General features: G+C 44.2%; 1 long non-coding RNA gene and 1 pseudogene across 1 annotated transcript; both read left to right on the top strand.

Annotated features, from left to right (window-relative positions):
• Positions 1-3376: 3376 nt before the first annotated feature.
• LOC125414945 (ferritin light chain 1-like) lies at positions 3377-5319 on the top strand (annotated as a pseudogene).
• Positions 5320-5422: 103 nt separating this feature from the next.
• On the top strand, positions 5423-17292 carry LOC146891299 (uncharacterized). The gene is made up of 3 exons (XR_014997828.2): positions 5423-5548; positions 12554-12638; positions 16743-17292. It is a non-coding gene; the product is annotated as an uncharacterized LOC146891299 (long non-coding RNA).
• The last annotated feature ends 763 nt before the right edge of the window (positions 17293-18055 follow it).

The raw sequence follows: 18055 nt of genomic DNA, 5'->3' as shown, positions 1-18055 counted from the left end.
TACCTTAAGCCCACTTAAACTCTGCAACTTGACGCCTATACTCTGTCTGCAAGTGTCTAATGTGATCAGACTTTTCTATTTTGAAATGTTAATGGAAGAAATATCAATAGATATAACCCACAACAATAAAATCTCCCCGAGGTCCTCAATAATTTTAGTAGTGTAAGGCATTTCTTAGACTTAACAGTCAGAGAGCTGCAGCAGTGATCACCCTCCTCCCAGAGTGGGCTTTTTCCTACAGTTCTGGCCCCAGAATTGCATGCCGCGGCCTTGCATGTCCAGGGCCTGTTTTATGTTCAACCCAGCCTGCAGCCCCACTCCCCAGCTCTCTGTGTGGCCAGGTGCTTCTCAAAGAGGTGGATCCAGCACCCCAGGCATTTTGGACGTGTGTGCAGAGGGGAGAAGGAGGCTTTCTGGTTTGAGTAGTGTCCCAGCTCACTCTCACGTTGCGCCTGAAATCTTCCAGGCTCAGTTCGAGGATTTTCTGCTCTCTTCCTCCTCTCAGGCTTTCCTGTATTCTCTGTAAAAAGGCAGAGACATGACTGGTTGGAAGCGTCACCCCATCCCCTGGCATCTATTTTGGAATGTTTGGGTGGAAAGTTCCATCTCAATCCCCCTCCCCTGGAGTTGCCTCAGTCCACCTCGGAGAAAGCTTGCCAAACGGTGACCCCTTCCCAGAGAGGGTCAAGACCACTCCCACAGGTTATTTAAACGGCCCCCCGCCCCAGACTGAACACATGGTCTTTCCGATTCTCCGCCCCCCTCCTCCGTGGTTTCCCAGTCTTTCTTTCCAGGGGTCCTGAAGGGCCACCTGGGAGCGGTGGTACCTGGGGTTTTTCTTATTTGGTTTGACTGGTCTGATTTGGTCTATTGTATTGGAGGAGAAGTTTGTTGGGCCGCAAAAACTTTACAATGACCACTCTTGAATAAATATTTTTTTTTGGTCAGACTCAGAGAAAAATAGCGCTAAGTCATCTTGGAATAAATTCAGAATCTAGAGGAGGGATGCATTTTGTTACGGTTTGTGAGATTTTAAGATAGTAAGTAGAAGCGGAAGAGTTTGATGCCTTCACCAAAGAATGAGCAATTGTGATGCAAAGGACTCTGGAAAAAGAAACTTTTCTCTTATTTAAGTTTCTTCCTTTTCCTTCATACTTGCTTCTGGAAACTTCAAAATTGTCCAACAACTCCTTGGAGTTGTTGCATTCTTGCAGTGACTTCAAATAACCACAGGGCGGCAGTGTAGTAGAGGAAGCTGCAACTGGAAACACAGTTGGTTTCCAGTTGGAAACTGGAAACATTTTGGTCAGGAGATAAACCCTTTTATCCTGGGCGTAGTCGTGGATAGGAAGTCAAGGGGGTTTCCCCACCGTTTCCTTATGACTCCCTAGTTCTTGAAAACACCCGCAAAACTCCCGCTCTACCCGAAACTCCTGCTCTACATGTTTTTGGCGGACCGCAGCATTTACTTTTCTCTTGAGCTGATATTGTGTGTACGGGTGATGGATGGAGCAGAGGGCTTTAAGATCACTGTGTTTTCCTCACGCGTGCTTGGCTCACTCGGTGGGTTTTGTGGCTGTGAAGAGATAAGAAGGAGGGAGTTTCTGGGCAGGACTTGTGGAATTGCAGCTTTCCCGTGGACTTAGAAGGCTTCTCCGTATTCTGAGCAGGCATCTGCCCCATCACACTTTATACAAAGTAAGCGTCACACACCACTTGCTTAGCACTGATGTACGCGAGGTGGCGGGGGGGGGGGGGGGGGGAGTAGGATTGTTTGTCTGGAGAGCTCTGAGAACCCCTACAAAGAGCTCAGATCCTGAGAGTGACGGCAGAGACCCCACCCAGGCTCGGGGAAAGCTCAAGATTTAAAGAGGCAGGTGTGACCCTAAGAGTAGAGGGATCACACAGCAGGCACAATGGCATACTACACGCTAGGCATCTTGCAGGGTGAGTGAAAGGAGGTTCTCTTCAGGGATACAGGAGCTGTCCAGATCTCCAGACCCTCCTTAAGACCCTCCACCAGCTCACACCACTGTGCTCTAACTACAGTCCACAAGCTTACACTATAACCTCCCCCCATGTTCTTCAGGACTGTTGACACAAAAGACCTCACCTCATATCCTGGGCATCCAAGAGGGACGAGGAGAACCTTCTTGCCTTCTTCTCTTTGGTTACTGACTTTTTCTTGGTCAGTCAAGTCTTTTTCATCCTTGGGGTTCATTCCCTCATGCAGACCTATGCTTGTGGAGTCCTGGATGCCACCTCCTGCTACCTGGTAGAATATTCTGGGGAAGTCTGTAGCAAGAAGGCGAAGGAGCAGATTATAGAGACCCTAAGTCCTCAAGGAATCTAACCTCAAATTTTAACAAAGACCAATTTTTAAATAAAAAATGCAACAAGGTTTATTATATTAAAAACAAAGAAAATTTGAGACAGATTTAGGGTAAAAAAAGAGAGTCAAAGTGTCAGAGAAAGAAAGGGAGGTTCTGCCTGCTGCCCTGGCATCCTGACATGCCTGGAATTCCCAGAGAAATGACCCCAGGCAGCTCCAGTCACTGGCCCATGTCCGCAAACTCAAACTGCTGATCCAAGGGACTGGGGGATGGTGTGAGCTGCGAAAGAACCTGACATAACCCAGTCTCACTAAAGGAAGAACTGTGAAAATGCATTCTTTTATTGCTGTCACCCAAGCAGGTGCTGAGTTTTTATTTTATTTTATTTTATTTTTGTTATTCTCTAAAATGGCTTCTTTAGGTGACTCTAACCGGTTCTTCCTGAGCCAGGGGCACATTTACTGGCAGGAAGTGCAAGATGAAGTGGGAAAAGGGATTAAAAGTCCAGGAATGAAATTGCCTTCAACGGCCTACACCCAGCATCCAGCCCTGCCTCCGTGTCAGGGACACACAGGATTGACTGCTTTCCCTATGCCTGGTGGCACCTGGTGGTCTGAGGGCCACAGCAGCCCCCTTCGGAGTCACGGGCTGTGCTTCCTCATCCTGTGTTCTTTTACTAAAGAGCTGCAGAAATGCTGGTCCTTCATCAGTGACCAAAGTAGAAATTTCCATGCAAAGAGCAAGCTTGATATCTGTGCTCAGAAGAATCGTGCTGCCCAAAGCTCAGGAAATGGCCCGTGCTTCCCAGAGCAAAGGGGCTCCGGCTAAAACTTCTAGTCATCCGATGAGCTGTTTTCTGGTTGAGGCGGTCCCTCCTGTCTGGAGTGATGGGCTGTATGCTAGATGAATGCAGAGGGTTTGACCTGATAAAGACTGACTTGATGGACAGATAGCAATGTTAAAATATCTATTACTGGCAGCCCTCGGAGATCTCATGGATCTGTGTCTTGCTTCAACAGTGTTTGGACAGAACAGACCCAGGGCCTCCCTTTGTCAGTTTCCACCGCTGCTCATCTACAGTCGCAGCTTCCGGGACCATCTCCTTGCCGCCTTCAGCTCCCAGGACCAGTCAGCACCATCTCAATGCGGGTAGCTCCAGACTGCGTCTCAGCCATGACCTCCCAGGTTCGTCGGAATTATTCCACCGAAGTGGAGGCTGCCTGGTCAACCTGCACCTGCGGGCCTCCTACACCTACTGGCTACTATTTTGATCGGGATGACGTGGCTCTGGAGGGTGTAGGCCACTTCTTCCGTGAATTGGCCAAGGAGAAGCGCGAGGGCGCCGAGCGTCTCTTCAAGTTGCAGAACGATCGCGGAGGCCGTGCGCTCTTTCAGGATGTGCAGAAGCCCTTTCAAGATGAGTGGGGTAAAACCCAGGAGGCCATGGAAGCTGCCCTGGCCTTGGAGAAGAACTTGAACCAGGCCCTCTTGGACCTTCATCTCTTGGATCCCTGGGCTCTGCTCTCACAGATCCTCATCTCTGTTTCCTTGAAAACCATTTCCTAGATGAGGAGGTCAAGGTCATCAAGAAGATGGGCAGCCACCTGACCAACCTCCGCAGGTTGGTTGCTGAGCGGCTCACTCTGAAGCATGACTAGGGGGCCTCTCCTTCCGAGGGGCTCCCACCCCTGCTCTGCACCAGCCAGCCTCAGGATCTTCACCTGAACCTCTCAAGAAGCCCCTAGGCAGCTTTGTAATGCCCTGGAGCCCCTCTCAAGTCTTGGACCAAGTAAAAATAAAGTCTTTTGAAACAGCAACAAAAAAAATATCTACTACTAAAAGTACATTCAAATTTAATGACAACGTTTAAACATTAGTTGGGAGTCCTTGAACTATGTACTTAAAATCTCTGCATTTTACTGTAATTACTGTGTCCGAGAGACAATCTTTCAGATGGAAAGAGTGGTCCAGAGAGGTCAGCTCAGACCAGTGGTTTCAGATTTAGATCCCCTCCCACCATCACTTGTCCATCATTCTCGTGCCCCGTTCTCTTCTAGTGAGGCATTCTTCTGACGCACTGAAGCCTATGAAGTCAACGACGGAACGCTACTGTCTTTCTATGCCCAGCGTAATGGCATTCACCTTCCTGGAGTATGTGCTCACAACGAAATGGAAGGATTTATGCTGTGCCGTGAAATCTGAGAATGAGAAAAGAGAAGGCAGAAGACTTAGAAATGTTTCTGCCAAGCCCATGCTCAGCTGGCCTGGGCGACAGAACCCAGCCGGCCTCTGTAGGAGAATCATAGGGCAAACTTGCTCGCTCTGCGTGGTATCCACCTTTCAGAGATCCTGCTCGGAGGGATAGGAGCTCTGCTTGTAGTTTCTGTTTTCATGAGCATTCTGTCCCTTTAATAACAGAGTGATTTTATCTGTGTTCTAAGCCTTCTCATTACGTTTCGAGGACTGCATCTATTTTCCTTCCTAACATTATCTGTCCAGTTTCTCAAGGCTCTGCTACTTTTCCAGCTGGTTTCAAGGAACAGATGTTTTTATTCTCTTCCTCATCAGGGCTGTTGTCCTTCTACCCCATACCCTACCTCGACGTCAAACGTTCACCTTTGCTACTGGGAGAGATATGGAGGTCTGAGAAGCCACAGTGTGTGGTCGACCAAACGGGCTTTTCTTAGTTTGATAAAAGAGTTCCTTTAGAGGGTAACACCAATTCTAGAAGACTGTCTTTGGCAGATAAACTCTCCAAATACGTTAGCAAAGGCTATGTCTTTCACTCCTGAGAACTTAACCAGACACCAGTGCGACAGGAATTAAGGCAGCATGTGTTGGCGGAAACACTGGTGTTCAGGGCAGTACAACAAAGTATCGATTCCAGGAAGAGACGAACACTATTGTGTTCTTTGATTTATGACAAGGGTGATTTGAAGAAGTGTTGGCAGGGAATGGATTTTGCTCAATAAATAATATTTAGATCCACTGAATGCTCACACATTTTTCATGTCTGGGTTGAAGGGCAGGGTTTTGAATGAATTTGGTCATTTCACTTACGGAGGACAGGACACTATATTCCACATGAATGATGAGACTGTCCTGACAAAGGATTGTAGAGAAAGGTAGAAATAAGGAGACAAGCGAGGTAGCTTTTGTGTTTGCTTGGGTGAGTGAGAGACGGAGGCTCCATTATCGCGACAGCACTGGAAATGGTGAGCTGAGGGGAGGTGGCGTTCTTAAGATAGTTCTCAGGACTTGGGCGGGGGTGGAGGAAAGATTAACCAAGATGAATTCCAAGATTTTATAATATCATTATAATTTAACTAGTATTATTTTCATTGCTTAAGAAGTTAATTTCGCAGATGAAGGCACTGTCTTCAGTGTTGTCCACACAAAGAAGTTACTCTTGTTCCCACTGAATACCTTCCCTCCCACCCTAGCTTCAATGGGCTTCACATGAAAGGAAGGCATAAACATATGGGGGGGGGTTACTAAGAAGGGTGTCAGTGAGAAGTGGACAGGGTGAAAATGACTGCAATTCACTGTGTAAATGTGTGAAACTGTCAGGAAAAATGGCAAAAAGCCTCATTATTTTGCTTGCAGTCTGTGTATTTCCATACAATGGAGAAATTGTCGTACATATTAACACTGGAGATAAAATATAAATGATAGATAACATTATTACATGAAAGAATAATGGGCAGCTATAAGCAACTTCATTATGATAAATCATACCACTGATGAAAGCACAAATTCCTTGAAAACACAATTAGCAAAATGAACACATAAAGAGATTAAAAACCTAGATAACCCTGAGATGTTTTTCACTATATCCACTGGCAATTTTCCCTCATTGTTCAAACGCTAATTTGCATGTTTCTGTGAAGGCAAATATGATTAAAGTATGTAGCCAGTTGATTTGAAGTAAGGGAGAAAATTCTGGATAATGTGAGTTGGGCTGTGCCGACCAGTTGACAGGCTTTAAGAGCAGAACTGAAGTTTCGTGGAGAAGAAATTCTGTGTGTGGGTTGTAGCTTTGGCCACACATGTCAGCCAGCCCTCCTGCTCTCTTGCCTTCGGGTTTCAGATTTGCTCAGCCCACACCCAAAGTCCCTTGAAGTATGCCTTTGCAGTAAATCTCTGAATGCACATTTCCTGCTGATTTTGTTCTGCCCTTGAACCCCGACCGAGATAACTCCTGCAATTAGGAGGATTTAGCTCATAGACACAGGTTTAATTGACTTAATTGGTGAATTACATCAAACACTTAAGAAATAATTTTAGTGTCAAATAATTTCTTCTAGAAAACAGAGGGAGTGAGAACACTGAGGGGGAATTACAGGAAGTCGCAGGAAGAGGGAAATTTGAAGTTGCCCTCTTGGGTGAAAGTCTAGGAAGGTTGACTAGTCTGCCAAGGACCACACTGCCAACTTGTGGTTCTCTGGCAATGCCGGATCTCCTCTTCCTCTTGACTCCATTGTACAAACCCATGCAGCACATTTATGAGGATCTCGGCTGTCCCAGGAACTGTTAGATAGTGAGCATATCCAGTGTTGAGTCTATGTGAGGATAGCAAACACCAGCCATCGTTTCTCCAAGCATAGCAGGAAGCTTTCCTTTTCTTTTCTTAAAAAAAACCCATTAATTTATATATTTGGACAGAATAGTACAGGCTGACCCTAAAATTGCAGTTCTTATGCCTCAGATCTAGAGAGGTAGAATTAGAAGTACAGCAACCATGTTTGCTAATGAGAGAGCCACTCAGTAAGGAAATCAGGTCAGATAATCCCTCACATCCCTGAAAGATCCTTCTAGCCGCTGTGAGAATTTGTCTTCTCCAGGAACAAGTCTCCAGATCGGTTATCCGATTCCAATGGTCAGCCCAAAAGGCATATACACACGAACAACACTATACGGACTCAGCACATGCACACACAAGTATACACATGCGCACACACACTTAAATAAAAGAAGAGGTTATGAACTTGAATAGGAGTGGGGGACATGGGAAGGGTGGTCGGGTAGAGGGAGAGTGGAAATGATGTGAAGATAGGACTCGTATGAAATTCTGAAAAAATAAAATCAATGTAAAAAACCTAAGCTTTCTTTTTTGAGATGGGGCCTCTCACTATGTAGCCCTGGTTGGGTTGGAACTTGCTATGTAGATCAGGTTGCCCTGGAGCTCATACAGAGCTCTTCACCTCTGTCTCTTAAGTGTCGAGATTAAAGGCAGTACGCCACCAAACCTAGTCTCTTAGAATCAGTCCAGATAAAGAATGATGGAGCTGAAACGAGGGTAGGATGTGTGAAACAAAAAATTTAGTGGAAGACGGGAAGAGAAGAGAAGAGAAGGGAAGGGAAGGGAAGGGAAGGAGGGAGGGAGGGAGATAGAGAGAGAGAAATGGAGGGAGAGAGAATTAGAATTGTTTACTTCATGGTATTTACTCTGAACATTCTAAGAATTCCTTGGCTCTAATACTTACAGAAACATACCAGCAGTCTAAATCATGGCACACATAATAGGTGTAGTTAGACCTCCAGGCTCCAGAGTGCAGTCTACTACCTGCGATGGTTATCGCTCTTCCTCCTCCTCTTCCTCCTTCTAATAATAGGCTTTGCTTCAACTTGTTTGGCTTTAAAACAATGAAAAATTGTGCTCGTGGGAATCTCTGTATTTTTTCTTTATTTCCAGCATCCTTTGAACATTTTACTGCACAAGGACTATCTTAGAGACTTCCGTATCTTGTAGTAGACCCAGAAAAGAAGCCCCACAAGTAGCCACTAGAGTTAGGAGAAAGCCCTTGACTCAGGTCTCTCTTTCAGAAAGGAGCAGTTGGGAGATTTTTCCTGAAGAATATGTTTTCCTGGCAGAGTGGTGGTTCTCTTTGGCCCCTGGCTACGGATGAAAAGGTGTGCCCTGGACAAAGACGCCATAGCAGCAGAGTAAGGATGCTGGCATCAGCTCCTTTACTGAGCCAATTCTGTGTGGTTGTCATGCACAGTGTTCCTCCTTAGCCACAAGCTTTATTCTTCAGGCTTTCTGGAAGCTCCATAATCCCCCCAAAGGTCTTTTGTCAGGCCTATGTTTTTTGTTTTTTGTTTTTGTTTTTTAATTATCCAGAGTGAGCGTCCAAGTGATCCATCACTTACTGTTATGGAGGAGTCTCAGACTGTGGGTCACTGTCCCTGGGGTCTTTGGCAAGTGAAGAGGAGGACAAGATCTGAGGAAAGTCTTCGTTTGCCTTGGCTTTTTTATAGAGTACGGGGACATCAGACGTTCATCATAGATAGAAGACATGCACAACCCTTTACTCTTCTGAAGGATCCGGGTCACTGGGGCTTCTCATGGGTTGATTTCTGAGTTCATTTACAAAAATTTAAATGTAACAATGAAAAGGATAAGTATAATTTTGCCTGCCTCTGGCCTACAGAGTAAGTACATCTTTTCTGAATCATTCTTTCAGGATGAGGAACAAATCGTCTTAAATCTCCCAAGAGATCTGTGAGTGGGAGGTGGCCAATGTTGGAAGAACTGCAAACTAAGAAATATATGGGCGACACAAATTGGACTTGATGGTTTAAGACAAAAAGGGGCACAAAGTTGGGTAGGGATCTGAGGTGAATCTGGGAGGGGTTGTGGGGAGAGAAGAGAATATGATCAAAGTCAATTGTACAAAATTTTCAATAAATGTTTACTAGAACTAGTTAGAGAGAGAGAGAGAGAGAGAGAGAGAGAGAGAGAGAGAGAGAGAGTGTGTGTGTGTGTGTGTGTGTGGTGGAAGGGGGAGAGAGGGGAAATGGAGAGAGACAGAGAGAAAAAGAAAGTGAGAGAGAGAATTTTTGGGAGTCCATTTTTCCTTCCACTTTGGTTGTATCAGGGGTAGAACCCAGGCTCAGGTCATCAGGTTTGGTAGCAAGTGCTTTTACCCACTGAACCATCTGTCTACCCTGGGATGGCATTCTTGACCAACCACCTACCTGCTTCTGACTGGGTGGGAGCTAGTCTAAGAGCAAAGGAAACTCTTCCTAGTTGGCAAAGATACCAGGATCATTGTCGTTCCTTCAGCTTCCTGCTTTAGAAGATTAAAGTAAAACAAGGGCCTTAATCTTGAATCTTGATGATTCTAAGTGTAGTCAAAGCCAAGCTTTCCAAAAGCCTAGGGGTTTTCCCATTTCATGTTTCGTGCCTACTCTAGGTTCTGAAATGACTTGTTCAGCTCTCCTTGTGTGGAAATCTCCAGTGTGGCAGGTACATCGAGACTAGTAGGGTTTCTGTCATAGGAAGGTCTGCCTGGGAGAAACGGGTACAGAGTCCTTTCCTACCTCACCTCTGGGGTGGTGAGCCAAGGGTCAGGATGTGCCAGAAGAGGCAGGGACTTTGAGTGGGAGAACATACGTGGAAGGTGGTAATGGTGGGTGATGTCTTGCATTCTAATCAGTAAAAGTAAAACCTTTGAGTCTAGACCAGATAATGCTGTTCCGCCATAAGTGGACTCCAGACTTGGTGGACACAAATGGTCATTAGAGGAAGCTTAGTGAGGCAGCTGGGAAGTAGACCAGGGTGTCTACATGACAGCTATGAGTTCAGCATGGTTTTATTAGTCAGAGATTCTTCATAGCAGATGGAAGTAAAAACCAGGTTCTCTTACCAATAAGGGCAGTGGATGTCTGTTGGTTATTTCATGTGTTGGTGAGTGGTTCTATGACCCTTTAGCCCAGGAACCCCCAACATTTACATGCAGTCTATCAATTTATACATCGCCATAGCAGCTAGTGACTCTATTTTTGCATTCTGGTGTGTGTACATAGCCAGACACACTGTATTTCAGATAGCCTCAGGACTACCCAGAAAAGGGTCAGACAAGGATGCTGTTCACTTCCTGACATTCTGGGAAACTCATTGCCTGTGGAAATTTATGTAAGAAGATAGACAGGATAGATAGTCAGGATAGACAGGATAGATAGTCAAGCCCTGAAGTAGACTGGGAGTAGGCATGCTGCTTTGAGTGAGCTGCAAGTTCATGCAGATAATAATAAAAAAAAAGTAGCTTAAGTCAAATTTCAGAAATGTAAACTTTTTTCTTCAAGGGTCTTTGGAGGAATGATTGGGGTCTCTAATAACTCAGGTTAATTAAGTTCTGAAATTAGAAGTTGATAGCGCTGTCAGGTACTTTGGCCTGACAAACACTGACACACTGAAGAAAAGCTATCCTCTGTTTGATTGTCCTGTTTCTAAAATACTTTAATATTGCTCAGAAACCAAACCAAATCCCATCATACACTGCAGTTTAAAATCAGCTGTAGGTAAATTAGTCGATTGCAGTTTAATGTAAACTGTAGGTCTAGTTTCTCTGATGAGCTAACATATATTTTAAATGGCTGACTCCTGGTTATGTCTGCCGTTGTACCACGCCAGTGGGGACTGACACCTGAATGTGGTGCTCCCCCGAGTTGTGCCCTTCTGGTTCAAACTGCATTATTAGCTAAGTATTGCCCATTATTAGTCCTACATAGGTCCAGTCACTATTCATTCTTTTCTCATTTGGATCTTTTGGCAAGGAAAGAGATGTCTTAGTCGAGGGAGCCATTATGGGCTAGTGAGAAACAGGGCACTAGGGAAATTCCCAGGAACCCACAAGGATGACCCCAGCTAGGACCCAAAGCGATAGCGGAGAGGGGGCCTGAACTGGCCTTGCCCTGTATGTTTCACTTTTTAAATAATGAAATTAATATGCTTATATCATTCTTTAAAAATTTTGAACTTTAAAATTTTTTAGATGAGACAAAGTAAAATCTTTTATTACTGTACCTAACAAGGGTCAAAAAATGACTAACTGGAAACTATTAGGGTACTTCTACTTTATAAAACTATGATAATCTAAATCAGATTGTTATAAATGCTAAAAATGCCTAAAACCCAGGGGCAGCCTTAGTGGGATGGGATGGAAATGAGTTTTCATGGCCGTGGGTAAGGCTTCATTCATTGGCTTCATCCATTATCTTTTCTGTTACATTTTGAAAGCTGGAAAGGCTGGAAGAGGATGGGCAGAGACTGGATTTGGCAGGCCTAGGCAGAGGCCTGGCCAGGAGCCTCTGCCGCCAGAGGAACCATAGCAGGCTGAACTGGAAAGACAGGCAATGCGATGTTAGGCTAGAACTCATAATTAAAATTTAATTATTTATGTGAGGAGAGTTGCAACATGAATCACCTGGAAGGGAGGAGGAAGAATGGCAAAGGGAGAGATATGTACCAGTTACCATTCTACACAAAGACCCAAACAGCGACAGAATACAAACAACTGAGACTCGGCATCCTGAAAAAGAAGAAAACAAATATTCCAGCAGGAAGTGCAGAAATCTGTTTGGTCTCTTGCCAGGTAGAACTGACTCTCACCACAGTTTTCAAGGATGCTCTGTCCTCAGAGGGTTCAGGGGACTTTTGTCTTGGATCAAGTAGATTTATGTAAAGAAAAAAAATTTCTCAAAAGTAATTCTTATTTGCTTTTGAGACATGATCTATTCATACTACCCAGATTGGGTTTGAGGCTTGTTGCATAGCTAAAGATAACCATGAACATCTGATCTCCTTGTCTGGGAGGATTGCATTCATCACCATTCCCAGATCAAAAGTAATTTAAATCAAAAAAGACATGAGTTGCAAGAAAATTTTCTTGAGGGAGAGGTAAGACGCACATGGCAGGAGTCAATTTTAACCTGCTAATCTCTCTGGACTGAAGGGGTTTTGTAGGCTGATTGTATGTTGATCAGAGTCAAGTCATTTTTGAATAGTGGAGTCACTCTCTTTCTTCTTTCCCATCTTCGTGTGTATGTGCGCGCGCGTGCGCTCACTGGGAGGTTTAGCTTGGGGAGGCTGGAAAGTCATAATCTCTTTAGAGATGTAGGTGGTGGTGTAGGTGCCCATGTTTGGTCTCAATCACACCTCTCTCCCTTCTCTGGTACAGCAGTCCCCGGCGAGTCACCCCTGAACTCTCCAGGCTAAGGACACTGAACTCTTCTACTGTCTTTTTTAGATTTTATGTATCAAGCTTTGTTTATCAAATAGCATATTTACTTATTTTAAAATCATTTAAAATTAATTGGAAAACACAGGTGTTAGTAAGATATTTCATAACTTGGAATGTAAGATGAATTGAATAAGGAGGGATTGAACTATGGCTGTTAATGGTTGTCTCAGTCTGTCTTGTGTTGTATTACAGGACTCATCAAAACCCATGCTCTATGGACAGCAGCTTATGCTGCTGAAGACTGGGCAGTCCAAGATGGAGGAAGGGCATCTGAGAGGTAATTCTTGCACTATCACATGACAGAAAGCATCATATGGTGAATTGGCCTACTTTTTATTTACGAACTCTGATTTTAAAACAACCAAACCAATTCCACTGTGATGACATTACTTCCTTCACAAGGACAAAACCCTCGTCACAGAATCACTGCTTAAGGTCCCGCAGGTCAGCGCTTGCCCTTAGGGTTGGGTTTCTACTGTGAACTTGGAATAAAACATTCAAGCTATAGAAGATGTATTAGAAAATTTTTACCTTAATAATAACAATATTATCAATGTTATCTGATATCACTGTAAAATGGCATTGGTACTATTTGATGAGAGCTAATAAATATAGGTACCCTTCAGATGATGAGGGATTTTAGACTCTGGAGACACAATAACTGGTCTTGACATGTTTTTGGTTTGTAAAGAGACTGATAGGTTTCGATATGAACATAGTGTATTCAATTCCTATAATAACAGAGGTAGAGATGTTGAATGGGCAGTTCAGAAATGAGACCTGATACTGAGTCAACAGCAGGACTGACACACGGACACGGTGAGCGGAGGATGCATAAGAGTGGTGAAAGAGAAAAGTCAAAGGACAAGGGGACCAGAACTCAAGTTCAGGAAATGGGAAGATTACATCTTAGGGTTCACAGAGATGATGAAACACCTCCTTCACCATAACCACTGTTTGTCCTCACCTCCTGCACCCCCTGGTGATGATATTATGGGGAAGGACTTCATTTCCTTTATATCCCATATGCCCAAGTCGAGTGACATGATCTAAAGAAATCCTGAAGCATCAGTACCTTCTAAAGATTTCTAGATATTCCCATTATTTGCATATTGGTGAGAAATACAGTGCTTACACACTTATTCAGCAATCACATACATTAGCAAAATTGTCATAGGTATCATAGGGCATCCAAATAGATGGGCACCAAATGGACAAGGTGTCACCACCTGCAGTTCCAATAGCTGGACAGGTAGACGTGGTTACAGGCAGGTCTAATATGTAGAAACATGAGATATCTACAAAGCCATGGGCTTTGTTCTTCGGCGTCTTCTCCTTGTAATGTATAGACAGTCATTTTCAATTTTTCATTTATTTTTAGGAGTTACGAACTGAACTTAGGGCTTTACACTTGCTAGGCAAGTGCTCCGCCACTGAGCTAATTCCCAACTCGCACATTCAAATTTTTTAAAGATACTATCTCACCCAGGCAATGGTCTGATGATGCAGTTCCTTCAATCTCAACTCTCCAAAGGCCACAGCAGATGCAGGCATCACCCAAGAACAGACATCAGTCTCATTTGCTGTGATCTTCTGAAAGCAAATCTTGTCTCTTTCCAGGGATATCTCAAAATCAGGATCATGAATTTTATTTATCTGTTATCCTGAGAATTTTGTAGGAATTCTGCTTTGTGGTGTTCTTACCGATTCAATGGGACATTCAGGCCCATGTGCTTCTGTTGCTTCTGTTGCCACAGCTATCTGTGTGGCCAGACCTTCTACAGTCATTTCAGATCTTAGGACCAGTATGGATTATATGTCAAAATATAGTAGCTACCGAGGATCAAGGAGGGGAGAGGGGAGAGGACAAAATGTATAGCACAATAAGAACAATAAAAATATTTTAAAAAGAATGAATAATATACAACCTCTTCTCTAAGCAGGTCATATTATTTTATATAAAACATGATATACAGAGAAAATCAAAATATAATTGGAAAATTCAATGAGAAAGATATACAGTTTATGAGTGAAGGCACTTAATACAACACGGATTGCTTGTAAAAATAGACTCAATAAATACTTCTCTGTATCTGAAGGCATGTAAAATTGGGTGATTAGTCTTTCAGTATTTGTACTTGCTGACGATTGTTCCTTTAACCTATGGCTAATTTAATGTTTAAACAATACATAAATTATTCCCATTCCCTGCCTTTGGTTTATCAGTTGTAATAAATAATCCAAGCAGTACTTTGCAATCTATTAGTAGTTTTCTGAGGCAAGTCTAATATTTGGTTGTGAAAACTCCCATAAATTCCATGCTCACTGAATATTCCTGGTAGAAGCAACAGTTCCAGGATTTCAACACACAGAAGAATATTATAAAGTGCCACACCCATTCCAAGAGCATCCTTGTTCCTTGTGGCATCCATGAGAGATACCAGGCTCCAGATAGTCTCAAACTTCTAAATTCTGAGTCTCAAGGTTCTGGGAAAATGCACCCAGCCTTGTCCTCTCACTGTGAGTTCCTGGGAGTCAGTGGCAGGCTCAACCCAAGGAAGTTCCTGATTCTTCAGCTCCCCATAGGCCATGAATTACCCTTCTGTAGTGTTTGAACCTGATTACAGATTCTGCACAGCATTCTTGAGTTAAGTGTTCAAGGCATGATGCCTTTCTCAGCTGACTCAGAAAAAAGACTCAGACCCTGCAGATTCTATCAGACTCATTCTTCTCAGACACAGGAACCCCACTCAGGAGAAAGAAAATGATAGAGCAAGGACTTATTCCAAATAATGTCGTTCTTCAGAGACTTTTTGGTATTTCTGAAATCACGGATTAATTTTGATTAGTTATTAGCTCTTAAGTTTTCTTCTTTAGCTCACTTTTTTGGAAGACACACTATTTTTTTTTTCCAGCAGTGCTTTGAGAGAGTAAAAAATACTCCATGCTTACAACAGTGTGAACTGTCCTTCAGAGGATTAGGGAATATTTGGTGTTACAGAGTAGGGTGCTAGATGTCTGCGTAGCCAACGTGCCCCAGTTTCCTCCAAGTCAGGGAATGATGCCAGGTAACATCTTACTGCAGTTTGATGAGGCACACTCATCATGAGATGAGATGAGAAGTTATAACAGGTTCTGTGACGATCGTGTTCAATTGATTTATGTCAAATGCCCATCAATTAAATGTGAGAACTTCGTTCCTTAATAAGGATGCCTGAAATCATAATAAATGTCATTCCAAAAATGAGGATTGCTAAGAAGTCAAATGATCAATGTTTGCAAGGTGTACCCTCTCTAAAGGGGCTTGTGCCTTATGGAGTGCTTAAGGCCCTGGCCCAGGACCGCTGCTGCTGCTGGCTGAGGACCCCTTCTCCCTCAGGGTAGCATCTGTTTAAAGCTCTGGCTCAGCACCATTGTCAGCTAAGTGTAATGAATATTTAAGGCCCTGGATTACGACTACTGCTGGCTCCATACAGTGGCCATCTATGTCTAAGGATTTGTCTTAGAACTGGCTCAAGTTTTCCTCCTTATAGTATTTCTTGTTAAAAGCACCTGTTGCTCTGTCATAGGGACTTCTGTTTACCAGAACTAGTAGAATGGTAGATGGAAGAAGGGCGGGTAGAGTATCTAAGTGTAGGATAACGCTGAAGCCATTTCTGACAACTCTGAAGCCATATCTGAGGCCTCTCAGCCTTAGTGCTCCCGCTCCCCCGCCCCCCGGGAACCCAACAACTGCACCTGCACATACTAGGATGTTTGGAACTTTCCATCTCCCTGAGTCCTTGTGAGTGTTCTCCAAATAGAGCTCCATTCCTGGGATTGGGACAATATTACCCACAGATGTCCACAGATGTTTTGACTCAGTCCCTGGGAAGGGGGCAAAGTGACCTTCAGATGTTCCCTCTTACCTCACCTGATCTGGCAACCGCTCTCCTGCCAATTATTGGTAATAGCCCTTTGAATAAGCCAATCCCAATAGTTAAAAAACAATCCCCCGAGCCTGAGTCCCCCCCCTCCTTGTTTCTATGTTTTTTTTGTTTTTTGCTTTAAAAATAGCTTGTAACAGTCGTTTGGGGTCTTTTGGCTTCTCGAATGCTGAAAGACCCTGTCACGACAGAATTAAATCCTCATGCTTTTACATCAACTGCAGTGTGAGAGTCGTCTCTTGGGGTGACTCCTCCTCAGTTATTGGACTTCAGGGTCCAACATAAGTGGAAGAATGAAGAAGCTTCTCAATCCCCCAGACTGAGGGTCAACACTCCAGACGGAGGGTTGATGCCCCAGACGGAGGGTCGATGCCCCAGACTGAGGGTTGACACACCAGTTAACCACTCTACTAACAGGGCTGTCACTTATGAAAATGTTATCATTTCTCTTCCAGATTCTGTGAGATCCAGGAGAAATGTCGTACCAAGAACAACAGTATAAACAACATTGCTAGCCACCTCCTGTATTCAGAACTAACTGCCCAGAGTCCTACCCTCCACTGAGTGCCCAGAGCCTCACCCTCACTGAGGTGCCCTGATCCCTGTCCTCTCTACTCAAGTGCTCCGAACCATGTCTATAGGCTCCCTACTCTCTTGTGCATGCCCTGCTCCACCATGGCAGCAGCAGTAGAACTCTCCAGAACTCTGAAACAACAGTGCCCAGTGGCTCTTCTTAGTCTTAAAAACCTCATCACCCTATTACAGCCACGGCAATGGCTGAAATGCATACAACAGCAACACAGAATTGATGCCAAGGAGGACACGCTGCAAGTGACAGTTTCTGTAGGGTACCGTAAAGATTGTGTTTTGTAAGTTTGATGGATACATGCTGATGCCAAGAGCACTAGGTTCGTATTTATGTAATTCTCGACTCTCATGCTTAATTTCTTCTGTGTAGCGCATTGCTTGAAACTATATGTGAAAGGGCTGAGGCCCACATATGCAGCCCTTACCTGTTGCTTTTCATTGCTGTCACAAAGTGCTTTACAAAACGAACTTAAAAAAGAAAAGGTTTGGGGGTACAGGGCATCACGGTGTGTCACCGCCTCTGGTGTCTGCTGCTCACTTTGCTTTTTCCTTCTTATCCTGAGGACTTCAGCTCATGGAGAGACTCCTACATTCAGGGTGGGTCTTCTCCACCAAAGGGTTCCTAGGGGGTTATAAAATCCAGTCAAGTTGAAAATCAACATTAGTCACCACAACTGCAGAAGGTCAAACGCAGTCCCACAGCAGGGTGGCTGAGGGCAGAGGTAGAGGTGAAGGGTGGAGATTCTGGTGGGCAGCTCTGGGCTACTTGAAGCACATCATTTCATACGCAGAATTTGGCACCCTGCAGAAGAGGAATCTCAACAGGATTGCATCTGGGAACTGATCTGGGAACTGCATAGTCCACTGACTTTGGGAAAAAATTCCTTGCACTTCTAAGTGGGTGTTGGGATCCTACAGCAGGCACCACCTTCTCTGAGACAGCTGCTCTGGGAGTCAGAAGTCCCTAGTTCTCCTGTTTTCAGGTGACTGTACCCAAATTACTACATTATAACCAAATTCACTGAACTTGGATGTCAGTTTGGCCCCAGAGGAAACTCACCGAATCGAATTGTTTAAACGATGAAGAAGCCTCTGGTGCTAAGGGGATGATTGTCACTTCTGCTGCAAGTTCAGCAGCTTGAGAAGCCAGATATAGCATTTCTGGGGAAGGAACTAGAGT

This window comes from Myodes glareolus, chromosome 17, assembly GCF_982192425.1.
Source record: "Myodes glareolus chromosome 17, mMyoGla1.1, whole genome shotgun sequence".
In the NCBI taxonomy this organism is placed as follows: domain Eukaryota; kingdom Metazoa; phylum Chordata; class Mammalia; order Rodentia; family Cricetidae; genus Myodes; species Myodes glareolus.
The sequence above is the reverse complement of the archived record's forward strand: the minus strand, read 5'-3'. Positions and strand labels throughout refer to the sequence as shown.